The sequence below is a fragment of the Oxyura jamaicensis genome, chromosome 6 (assembly GCF_011077185.1).
Source record: "Oxyura jamaicensis isolate SHBP4307 breed ruddy duck chromosome 6, BPBGC_Ojam_1.0, whole genome shotgun sequence".
Taxonomy (NCBI): domain Eukaryota; kingdom Metazoa; phylum Chordata; class Aves; order Anseriformes; family Anatidae; genus Oxyura; species Oxyura jamaicensis.
Window position 1 is genome coordinate 16,100,988 of NC_048898.1, and position 13,135 is coordinate 16,114,122.

At 40.4% G+C, this 13,135-nt stretch overlaps 1 long non-coding RNA gene across 1 annotated transcript in view; it reads left to right on the forward strand.

Moving 5' to 3' along the window:
- Window positions 1-13,135, forward strand: part of LOC118169332 — a 41,345-nt gene extending 28,210 nt beyond the window's left edge. The window contains exons 3-4 of the long non-coding RNA XR_004752025.1: window positions 10,467-10,566; window positions 11,298-13,135. This is a non-coding gene — a long non-coding RNA (uncharacterized LOC118169332). The remainder of the gene's footprint in view (window positions 1-10,466; window positions 10,567-11,297) is intronic.

The window sequence follows — 13,135 nt, forward strand, 5'->3', positions numbered from 1 at the left end:
GTATCAAATATAATTACAGAGGAGGACATATCTACCGAGGTATGTAGGCCAGAATCACTAATCAAGCCAAAGACTGGAAGGACCGTGGTGACGTAACACTCACTATCATTAAATCTAGACAAGCCTCCATCTAATGTAGTGTAGCCTTGAAGCCGTTCTGAATTGTCTTGTCTTTCATAGCTCTCAGGGTGAAGTTGTCTCCCGGGACTCAACAGAGCTTTGACACTTTTGGAACACGCATGTAAACCCCCAGCGACGGTGGCTGAGAACAGGGCACAGTGTGAAAGAGATCTTTCTGGTAGAATTGTCCCGTGTCTCCTCTGTCCTGGAGAATTCTCAAGGGACAAGTTAGAAGAGCTTTATGGCTGCTATGCCTCTCTGGAAAGAGGCCAAGCATTTACTTCTTTATAAAACTATATAATGGCAATCTAGGAATGTATGTAAATGGAAAGCACTTGAATCTATGTAAAGAAAACTTGTTATATTCACCAGAAGATTAATCATATGGGAGAACCTGTATCTAGCAAATATAAAATCAACTCATGGTAGTTCAAACATTTCAGAGAAATATGCTATATTCAACAACAGGGGCCCAATCCTGCCACTGCTGAAGCAATAGTAGATGGTTGACATAGTCAGGACAAAATTCCCAAACTGTTAAGTGAGGATTATTTATTTTTCATAGCCTTACATGACATGTAATCTCTTCATTGACCTTGTCTTGCCTTCTATATTTTTAGATGCCATAGCATCAGTCTGAGATGATTTTGGTGGAAGCTGGTTTATATATGCACAGATCCATGGTGCAGAATCAGCCTAGTCTTTTTGATTTATTTCTCAAAGCTCTCCTGCATGGTTTCTGTCTTGATTTTCTTGTCAATGTGATTTAGTGAAAGTCTCTGGGGATGCCTGATGCAGTATGTGAAACTGGTGTTATTGTTGTCCTAGCAGACTCGAGCAAAGGACTGCTTTAGTGGACCTGTTTCATGTTACATATGCTAATAACGTCAAACTTCTGAAGGAAATTCTCCCAGAACAAACTCAAGCTGCCTTTGCAAAGCAATCTCTTTAGTCTTCCCTGTAGTCTCATTTTTTCTCTATTCCTTGCTTCCCCTGATGAGCTGTTTTTGGTTTGAGACTCTGCTGATTAATAGTTTCATCTCAGTGCTCTAATTTGAGCCTGATTTTCTAGCAAGGTGCTGACTGCACTCTGTGAGTCAGTGGGAGTGGCTGGTATTCAGCACTTTTGCAAACCAGGACGCTTACCTCAATGCCTTAGTATGGGTTTAGGAGCTTAATTTAGGCTCCTATTTTTATAAACCAGAATCGTGACATCCAAATATATTAACTGATGTGTTCTTTGAATAATTGCAGCTAGTATTTTTTTTTTTTTTTAATGAAGTCACATAGCCATTTTTAATGAGATTTGAGTGTCCAGCTCCTTGAACTTCTCTGAAAATCCTGTCCCTCTTGTTCAGCACAGCTTAGGGCCAGAAGGGATTTCTTTCCTCTTTGTATCAACTGAATATGCTGAATATGTGCCATGTACCTCTCTGCTTGCCTGAAACCACCATGCCAGTGTAACTGGGACATGGTTAATGCCTTAAAATGTGGGAACAGTCAAAACGTATAGATTGCTATAACTCTGATTTCAGTATATGAGTGTGCTGAATGTGCTTGGGAATTTAGAGGGGGAACAAGAAAGTTACAGTAAGAGTTTCCATGTTAAGCATTTCTCCAAGAGGTCCTGCAAATCTTTGGTGCCACTGGCTCTCTCTTGCTGCATAACTTGATCCAATGAACATGTCAGATCCTGAAACTTCAGCAAGCTTTTTGCAGGTGGTGGCTGAAGCGAGGTGCAAAAGACAGCCTTTGATAGGTGTATGAATTTGTAAGTGTATGAGGAACTGCTCACATAAATCCCTATGCTGCCACAATGATTTATTATATGTGCAAACCTCAGAACATGGAAATGGAGCTGTCGCTGTGCTGGCTAATAGCTAGACCTGGAATGAATTAATACAATGTCATAATTCACTAAAGGAGCTCTGCTCATGCTACAGAACCAGAGAGTACAGTATGAGTTTTTTATTACCCAACCAGTGACCAGAGTACATAAACAAGTATGGAGTATGTACAGCTGTTCTATGCACTGTCCTGCATAATAATTTCTATGGCATTGTACTTTGGATTTAACTAATAAGTGCAACACGGGTGGTACTTGGATGAGAGATGTCAAGTAATACTAATTCATGCTTTATAGGATAATCTCTTCAAAAATAATGTTTGAGTTTTGTTTTAAATTACCTCTCCAGAGCTCTGCACTTCAGAGAAGTCTGTAAGTAAATGCAGCTATTTCCACTGCAATCCAGCTTTTGATAGCTCTTTTTGTCCTGCTACCCAGAACATCCCACTTTTTTGCTCTGTCCTCAGCCTACTCCCTTGCCATTCAGACCAGACTCGCCCAGTGCCCCACCAGGAGCTGCTGTCCTGCCAATGACAGGGTGCCAGGCTGGTGAGTCTCTTTTCTAAGGATGCCCTGTCCCACACTTACATCTGGGCACTGTCCTCTTGAGCCATTTCAGTAGGTGTGGAAGCAGTGCTGTCGTGCAGAGAGGGAGGTAGTACTCAAACTAATGAAAATATCAACCCCATGCAGCACTGTTCTCCATTAGTTGCAATTTCAGAGTGGTCTTTCACTAAAGTGTATTTCACTGGAGTGATTGCAATCCATCCTGGCTGAGAGACAGTGAATAATGTCTAAATTGAAAGGAACAGCCTTTGCCCTTTACTGCAAAAACTGATAAATGTAAATGCCATTGACTACCACAACTCTTTGAATATGTCAAAGTAGACAAGAAGCTAAAAACACACAGCTAACTGAAAATAGTAGTAGAAAAAAAAATAGAAAGCAGACATAACTTCTGCCATTTCCTTTTACTTTTTTTTTTTTTTTTTAATGTAATATCCTATCATCTTCCCCACCTGAAGTGATGCACGTGGCCAGATGTCTCAAAACCTCTCCCAGCTGAGCATTAGAAAAGCTGTACAAGACAGGTGAGATACATGGAAACTCTGGAACTGGATGACCTCATCATCCTTATCACAGCCACTAGCAGAGACAGTGAAGCGCTGTGGGCTTCTGTGTGGAGAAGCTTGCCTGTGATATATATTACTTATCCATGTATTATCTACTGAGATTTTCAGGAAAAAAAAAAAAAAAAAAAGTATTTCATCCACAGTATTTCATACTTGGTCTGGTCAGACAAAAGAAGGGAGAGAGATTTCAAGAATATTTCCTTCTGTTTTTAGGGTGCCCAGAGACCGGCCAGCAGTACTTAATGATCTCTGGAGTAAAAGGTATAGGGCTGAGTGCTGCCTTCCAGTTCCCCTGTTTATGTGGGTGGGATGGCTGCCTTGTGGGGCTTAGCTGGGCATAGCAAGCAAACTCAGCAGCTGTGAAAACTCCTCTCCATCTACACACACACACATAAATATAACACTTGGTGATACATGAAATACGGACGTGGCAGGAGGAAGAAGACTATGATCAGTAAGATGTGAACACTGCTGACCCCCAGCCTCACGTAGCATGTGTTTCTGCGCACGTCTCTGTCCTTGTACAGTTATCGAGTGAACAATCGGTGGGTATTTTTATGTGAAAGATGCATTCTGAAACGTTACATCACAGAGCTCTGTGGGTTAACATAAGGGATGCTATTTTTCTTAATCTCCCCTTATTTCTTTATCAAATACTACTTGAATCTCTCTAACCTAGTAGTCCTGCTGTCAGTTTCAGAACTGCCATGAAGCTGATGCATTTATGATGACCTTTCCAGATATGATATTCTTCGTTTTTATTGTATTATAAATCCTGGTCATAATAAGCTCATCTAATCTGTTTTCTCTTACTTCTAGGAATAGACACTATCTCTTTCTTCACTCTTACAGTTGGTGTGAACGCATGATCAAACTGGAGAGGGATTCTTTGTTCTCCTCCTTTCTATGCCCCTTCCAAAGCTCTCCTGTGACTCGGACAGTTCATTTATTTCCCAGTCCCCATTAATCATCGCCATGTGTGCATCATTCTGCAGCATGAACTTTGGGCCACGCATGGCTGTTGAGCAAATGTGGCAGACAGACATGAGTTGCTGGTCATACTTCCCAGGGTGAGCAGACCACACACAGACAACCTCCGGAGGCTGAGAAGTCAAAAGGGACTGATAATAGGTTACGGAGCAGCTTTTTACAGTCAGAGGGAAGGGGGGAAGTCTGACTCTTAGTTTTGCACTGAAACTGATTACATAGTGATTTATTTTAAAGTGAAATCAGGTCAGATCTCTGCTGATAGTATGTTCCTAGGAATCTTTTTTAATGTGTAGCCAGCTTGAAGTGAACCTTATCAGTTTAAGTGGAGTTTCACAAGGCAGGGATTTGGTCTTTTGTTCTTTGAATTAAAGTATTCTTCGTGTAGGTGATATAAACCTATCTACGCATTCCAGGTTGTGTATAAGTAATGTTTAGCTGCTTTGAGATGTTCAGTTAGTTCCAGCATCTAAATTGCTCAATTGTATGGGTCTTCTGGGTTTGTAATGTGCCTTGCTGCTGCAACAGAGGGAACAACAATAAAAAACAAAATGTGGTGATGTAGCTATGAAAGAAATATATATATATTTATATATATATTTTTCATACAGCAAGTATTTAAGGAGCAGAACTTGCTGTTGATGAATGTCACAGGACAAGATTTTAGCAAGATTCAAAGTGACGCTGGGTATTATATGCCCCTCTACTACTCTGTCTAATCACAAAAACAGCATCAACAATGAAAACTTAAGAAAAGTTCTGTGTTTCATGATGAAACCTGAAGTTTGTGACCATTTTAAGATGACAGCTAGTAAAGACATTAAAATATGAAGTTTTTGTTAAACCTTTCTATGTTGCTAGTGATGGCTTGCCTGAAATCTGAGCCCTAGTATTTTCCTAGTACTGACTGTTTATTCTGCTACCACATTCCACTTACTTTTTATTTTCTTATGTCTATATTCCAGTCTAAGTGTTCCTGAAACCAAAGTAATGAATTTTAGTGGATTAAGCTTATATAAAAATATTAGAATTAATGTATCATGTGGCATGTCATCAATGCAATTCTCTACATAATTATTATTTTGAAAAGTTGTCTTCTCTTTATCTTTCCTAATAGTAATAACCCAGATTGGTGCATGCGTAAGAAGATATCATTGTGTTTCATGAATATACATAGACTTATAAACATTTAGAAAAGACAGAAAAAGGAATTTACAGAAGCGTGCAGCATAAAATGAATAAGGAAGCGATAAAGACTTTCCTAACCATCAGTGCCTGCTTTGCATGCCTCCCTCAGCATTGCCTCCCTGGGGCATTGCAAGTCAGTGTTGTCAAAATTTTACTTGCGGAGGGGCCTTTCCCAGTTGGGTCCCAATCCATCCATATTCTGAGATGAAGGTAACTCAGGTGCAGGAATGATGTGCATAAAGCCACCAGGGACCTGTTCAGCACGTAGCTTGCGTACTGTGTTGCGCCAGAGCAGCTTTGCCCAGTGCGAGTGGTTCCAGAGCACTGCCCTGCTTCGGGGCCTCATTGGGGCTGATGGGATGGGTTCAGCAATGTCACGGGGTCTCCGCCAAAGACTGAATTGCATCATCAGTTGATTTTGTTGGAGACAATCCCAACACAGTGATCTGAAAGCACAGATCACTCCTGTTCTGCCTCCCATGTCTCTGATGTGTTCTTTTTCCTTTTTCAAGCAAAGGCAGCTGTGCTGCAGTCAATTTTGCCATGGCATGCTGGTATAGCCCTTGACTTGCTTGGTCCAGGTGAAAAAAACATGTCTTGACTGAACATCCCCAGACCTTCCTACACCTCAGGTACCTGGCCTATTTGTATGGACACTGTTGTGCAGTCTGCCTTCTCTGCCCCAGATATGCGTGAGGGCTCCAGTGCAGCTAGACATATGTAGTGTCACTCTGGTGTCTGCTTCCTCATGCTAGTAGAAGGAAAGGCAGGCCTTAAAACATGTGGGATCACTGCAGCTTTCTTTCTTTCTACAGCTTTTTTTTTTTTTTTTTTTTTTTTTTTTTTTTTTTTTCCCTCTCCACTGTTGATAGAAGTATGGCTAGCTTTCTGCCAGAGGTTTGGAAAACCTCTGGACTTCTCCTTTTCTACTTCTACTCTGAGTCTTCAGACTTTTGGCAGCACAAACAGCTCAGCCTACAATCTTGCTGCTGCGACTCAAAGGTATGACAGAAAACATTTCATAGCATAGTCATTAAGTGTGTTGCTAGCATCAGGTTTCAACATGTTCACAAATATTGCTCCATCAAAAATGCTGGCATCAGTGGCAGGAGTTGTACCTTGAGATTGAAAGATGATCTCTAGAGTAGCCATCAGATCACCATTCTTCTTTCCAAGGTGATCTTTTTTCCATCATGTTTTTTTCTACGAACCTTTGAAGTTTAATCCCCTAACACCTGATGCAGCAGGGTTTGTGTCATGGACAGAAGACAATTACCATCTAGTCCAGCAACTTCTATTTACATGAAAAGTGATTTCAAATTATGTTAACATCTGATATTTACTGCAAACCACATATGGTGCGAACTGTTTCTGATTCTACTGCAGTAGTCTCTATCGCACTTTTGTCCTCCAGACAAAGACCATTTTTACCTGGTCAGTGAAGGCATGGGATAACTCCGTGGATGTACCCAACTCATGAAGGGATGTGTATCTTTATATTGTTTTGAAGCCCTAGTAAGCTGGTAATAGACTTTCTCTATTATATGCAGTTAATTTTCCTTAGCCACTGAGCACCTTTTACAGACTTAAGCTGCAATGAAATAACAGAGAAATGGATTAAATTTTCCAAGACCACATTTATTACTATCTGTTTATCGTAACAGCCAGCATTCAGGCAAATTAAATGTTCAGTGGAAGGCAGAGCAATTTCTTTAATCTGCGTAGCTTCAAGCATCATCAGAAGACAACGTTCACAAAGGATAATGATTTTTACATAATGCATTGTGTGCCTTGGGCATGAGAATGTACATATATACGTACATACTTGCATAGTTTTTCACATAAGACTGTATCTTGCAGGCTTATATTTCTCCATACCTTAGATTGTGGCTGTGCCTGACTATCAAAATTGTTAGTGACTGTGTCCTTATAGCAATTGCAATAAAACTCTCATAAATAAAAATAAATAAATAAAGAAAAAACAATGGTACACTCTCTGGACACAGTGCTGACATGTGGCTACGTTCTTAAAATGGTTGCCACAGCCAGTATGGCATGAGTGGTCCTGATGCCATATCTGAATATATTTATTAAATAAAGCCATATGACTGATGGTTTTAATGTTTGTTGCATTTGCATATATTCACTTAGTTAATGTGCAGAGGACAAATATCTCTCCCCAAGCTTCTGGACAGAAATGGCAGTCAGGCTGCCTTGGCACTTGAGATTCATCATTGTAGTCCAGCATCTAAATCAGCACCCCCAGGCTTTGCCCAGCAGTCCCCAATGTTGTTATCCTGCAGTCACTTCTGGAGTACGTGTGCTAAAAGGTACTTGGTCTGTTTGCCTTTGTCTGTCCCATCGGGGTCAGTCAAGCAAGGGGCCAGCTGAATAAGGAGACTGCTTGTTTGTTAGGAATGGTCTTGAACAGTCTGAGCACAAAGGCAATAATCCAAACACACCACTGAAATACTCCAGTAGTAACAATATCTGTCACTGTTTAACCCAGTGTGGTTTCATATCCATTATCCTTAGGTGTAAGCTCTATATTTCCCTTCTTCCGCTACGTTATGTTACCTGCTTTAAAAAAAAAAAAAAAAAAAAAAAGGTTTTATTTATCATAGATAAGGTTTGTCTTGATAACAGCTTTCAGACAAAAGCTTTCATACACATACAGTTAGGCTCACAACTAATGGAAATGCTGGGACTGTGACATAAAACTGAGATTATACTAATGGCTTGCAGATAATGATGGAAATTTTGAGGGTAATTCAGATGTATGAAAGAACAGATTTCTATTCTGAAATATAAAAGCTGTCTAAATTTGAGTTAACAGAAAGGATCATGCCTTGCAGGCAGTGTCCAGTGGAGAAGGGTTTGTGGACAGGACCTTAGACAGGGACTCAGAACAGCAGGGTTTCTGTCCCAGGTCCCTGGCTTGATTTTAGACTGTGCCAGTCATTTAATTTTCTGAGTCTCCGAAATAATGAGCTTTGCTTTCTGTCTGAAACTGATTGAAAGCCACAGAGGAAAGGAAACTCCCAGCTTGGTCATTAAGGGTATCCCAAATTAAATAGCAGAAGTATTTCTATATGCTTATAAGATGCATGTCATAAAGATGTGGCTCTTTGATCCTTTGTGTGTACAGTATAAAGCACTGACACTCCCAGAAAGCACTTCAGTAAACCAGTAACAGTGAAAGCCCAGTGACTCAGGGTATGTCTTTAAGTAATTCTCTGTAATTTGTATATGTTTATTTCAAACAAATGCTAGCACAATGACATGAAATTATCTAAATATTTCAGAGGGATTCTGTATACAGAGTGTATTTCTCACTCTGTATACAGAGTGTACTTCTCACAGTTATAAGCCTGAGATGGAGACAGACATAAACGGTATAGCAGAACACGAACATGAGGACTCAGAGTTTTGCTTGACCGCTTGTGAGAACCTAAAACATTGCTGCCCCCAGTTTTCCTTTTTGCCCCTCAGTCAGAATTAACCACCCTCTAAAGGGGCCGCGGAGCAGGGTGTGGGCTCTGTTTGCATGAGGTGTACCTCACGTACCCCGGTCACTCCTAGGACTCCGTACTGGAACCTCAGCTCAAGCTACTCGGTCAGTCAGCTGCTGGGCAGCAGGCCCATGCCTGAGGCTTGTGGATAGCACATAATTTACCTCAGAAAGATGGTGACTACTTGGAAGAGATGATTTTCAGAATGTATATAACAGATAGATTTAGGAATTAGAAGAGAAAATGGATGAGTCAACAAGGCATTACGCTTAAATCAGCTGTGAAGGATACAAAGGCCTGGCACTGAACTGGGTGCTGGAAGCGGACTCCCCATGGCGGGCTGGGGCTCAGCAGGAGTTAGCAGCCCCGCTGCCGGGGAGGTTTGTCGAAGGACAAGGAGCGGGAGTTACTCTTTCACCCTGGCCCTGGCATTGTACAGGTTTCATGCTAAATGTCCACTCATTAGGATAAGAGGTTGCCCAGGTGGGAAAAGGACTATTTTGGGAGCTTGGGAGTGGAGAAGGGCTCTGCAGCTGGAAACAAGTCTCCCGGAGCATGTTTTCAGCTGGGCTTTTGAGTGAGGCTTTGCAAGTAGTGACTCTTTTTAGCCTAAGTTGTAAGGAGGTGAGAGGGAGCACTCAGACCATATTACTTCATTCTTTGATGGAAAATAAATTACAAAAAAAATAAAAATCTGTCTCTCTAATAGCTGGACTGTGAAAATTACTTCATGGATGACCCCCAAAATGCCTTTAGAGCCTTTAAAGGAAAGCAGGATGATGATGATGGTTATTATTATTACTTCAAATTCTGAGATATAAGTTTAACATTATTTATTATGATTTTTTATGCAAGATTGATCTGAACTTAGTTCTAATGTTATATACAAGCTTAAATTTCCATGATTAAGAAGAGACGAAGGAATCTTTTTTTTTTTTTTTTTTTTTTTTCCCTAACACTTTTTTTAACCTTAGCTTTATTTCAGGTTTTCCAGTCTGTATAGTATTGCTATGCTCAGTTTCTTCACACTGCAAATGTTTTAGGTTTTCTGTGAATGGAGAAAGATTCTGTCATTGCTGACAGAAATACAGTGAGAAAACAAATCCTGACAGAGAATACTTTGCTACTCTCCCAAACTGTGTTTAAGACTTGAGTTTTCAAGTGGCAGTAGTGAGGAGTAAGCCTTGCAGTCGGTGCTGCTGAGCGAGAATCAACAGGTTGGGCCTCTGGTCTAAAGACCTTGGTCTAAAATATCACAAGCTTGGTCTCTATTGCCTTAATCATTTCCAAAGTCTTTGATTCAGCACATCCCTTGGGTTGGTTCTGTTCTTACATTTGGGTTAAGAACAGGTGTAAAGAAATGCAAAGATGCAGAAATGCTAAAGGAAATAACAGATCTTTTCCAGATCGTTTTAGTTTAATTTTCATTTATAATGAAAAATTAGGCTGCAGAATCTGGATTGGTATTTTATCCAAAGCAAACAGCCTTAAATGGTTCTGAATAAAGATAAAATCTATCATCACCTCTACTTTTGCTCATCAGTTTGTCCATGCCAAAAACTAAATCTGTCTCTAAACCTATGTTCTTTCAGCAATTTCACTTTTCAAATGTGCCGTAAACAACATTGCTCAGCTTCTCATACCATTTTTATTTATTTATTTATTCACTCTCTTTCCCAGGGTGGATGGAGCAAGAAGGGACAGAAGAGGCCTCCCAGTTCTTCATCGAGTGGAAGGGAAGAAATTGTCCTGAGTCACAGACTATTCCTGTTTTTTTAAGGTAGGATTAATATGAAATCTTGGACAGGGAGATCACAGGAAACACAGCCAATCTGAGGAAGTTATTTTTACAGGTAGTCATGGACATAGCACAGTCTTATTGATTGTTTTGCAGTTTCCTCACTATTGACTTTTGAGATCTGGCACACTTGATGTATTGCCCAGCTTTAATTTCTAGCTAGAAAAATTACGTTGCTACCTTTGGAGAGAGAGGGGGAAAAGTCTTCTAACATGAATGTAGTTGTTCCCTAGTTTAGATCTTATCATTCTTGAGGACTGAATTTCCCTATGGATTTTGAATAGAGATGAGAACATATCAGTTAAAGAAAAAAAATATGTTTAGATTTCCTCAAACCAAATCCTGAAATGCACTTGGGCTCTCTTTGTGCTCTTTTAATGCTATTTATTATTATTTGCTCGCAAACATTCTGGTCTGTTGTCAGAACTATTCTTCACAACAAGCTGAAGTAACCATTATAATGCATTAAAAGAAAGCACTTCAGGTTCATAAATGATTACCATTTATATGGAAAACCTTATTCTAAGCTTTATCTGTATCTTATCAGGGATACAACATTACGTGTTAAAATAACAAGCTGTGTTAAACTAACAAAGATGGCTTTGTATTTTGTGCATGTACATGTGTATATATATTCATATATACAAATGACCCTGCACAGCCTGCCAGAAAAGAATCATTTGTTGAAATGGTTTAATGATTAATTATGCCAGGCAGAAACATGCGCCCACACACCCTGTCACAACTGCACAGCAAGACACTGCCTTTGAGGAAGCATGGATTTCTTGCACATATGGTCTGCAATCAACTCAGCTGAATACAAACTTTCTTGAATTTCTGCATTAGAGATGGGGAACATCTTTGTGGAAACTGGTATGCGTGGCAGCCCTTGCTTGAAATGAAGGGGCAATGCCACAGGGGGGAGAAGTGTTTTGTACAAGGCTACACACAGAAGTGGTGGCAAAGCTAGAAACAGAGCAAGGTCTCTGAACATGTAAGTCTGTATGTCCTCCTCCATATCACCCTGTCTACCAGGCAGAGAAAGGAGTAGGCTGTGATAGTGGAAGCCAGTGAAGGAAAAGTCTGTCCCTGTCCCTCTGTCCCTCTGTTCAGAAGAAACTGTCTCAGTTGGCCTACTTGTTCCCTTTACCTAGTTCCCAGCAAGAGAAGTGTTAAACCAGCACTGAGAGCCCTCATTCCTCCTGGGATTCAGAATATAACAACAGATGCCAAGGTTATCTTTGTCCTCTCTCTCCAGTAAGGCTCCAGAGAAAGCACAAACAGAATGTGGCTTTCTTCCCTTTTTCCTATCAATACCAACAAGAAACATATTTCTTTACTGTGATTCCATTTATATTTTGAAGAATAACAGTAGCAGAACTCTCTGGAGACTCTAAAATGGTTTTAAAGTAATTCTGAGTCTTTCAAGGACAAATAAGGGCTGCTAATAGAGCAAGTGCAAATCTTTTCTTTCTTTTTTTTTTTTTTTTTTTTTATAAGCATTCCTAGAAGACAATGCTATCTTTACTCTTCCCATATCAGCTGGGAGTCTGCAGCATTTACCATATCCAGTGCTGCAGACCACCAGGGTTGAAGACGGTGACACGAAATCCCTGTGTTGTTCAAGATCACCTCATAGGTGAGCCTTTCCAGAGGGCAACTCCCCTCGTTAGTATGTGAAAAATTGGTATAAATCACTGTAATCCCGATTTAATAATTTGAAATGGTTCGGATGCAAAACCAAGAAAGTGCTGCGTAGTGGATACAAGGTGAGATTAGCATTAAGAAATACTGGGAACACTGCTCCACTATGCTACTGGTTTGTCGGCTGGCCACGGTCGTATTGCCACTCTGCCTCAGTTTCTCTATTTGTAAAAATGGAGGCAAGATTGTCGCCTTACCTTTGCTCACCACGGATGTGGATGGAGGTCTATGATATAGATAAGGTGGATTCTGCCTTTTAATTTGCCTTTTATATTTGGGCCCTCATGCTCTGCAGCTTTGTAGTTCACATCATCATTTCCACCCTGCACTTTTCATACAAGACTAAATGGGAGAGGACTCCTTTTTTGATGGAAGCCCGTGTGCCTTAGCCAAGATACAAAGTCGACAGAAACAGCAGCGTGATGATGATCCAGGCCCATTCATCCTGACAGCAGAAACAAATGTGTCTCACTTTTGCTCTACCATTTACTCAAGCAGAAAACAAAACAATAGAGATGGGAAAAGGTCTGAAAGAGCTGTCACAGAACAAGTGCACCATGCCAATAATTTGAAGGATTAAGAACCCCAAGCCACACGTACTGAGACAATAGCCGGGGCCATCCTGTTCACTGAGTTCATGGATTAGAGGGATGTTTCATATCATTCTGTTTTTCTTTTCAACTCTGATTGAACAAACATAGCCTGCACGTTCATAAATCCCTTGTTAGTAATGCAAAATTCAATACAATTTCCCTTTCACTACACTCTATGATTTTGCCTTTGTAAAATGTTGCAGTTGTTCTGCCTGGATGCCTTCACAGAATAAGCATGACTTTGTGTCTGGTTC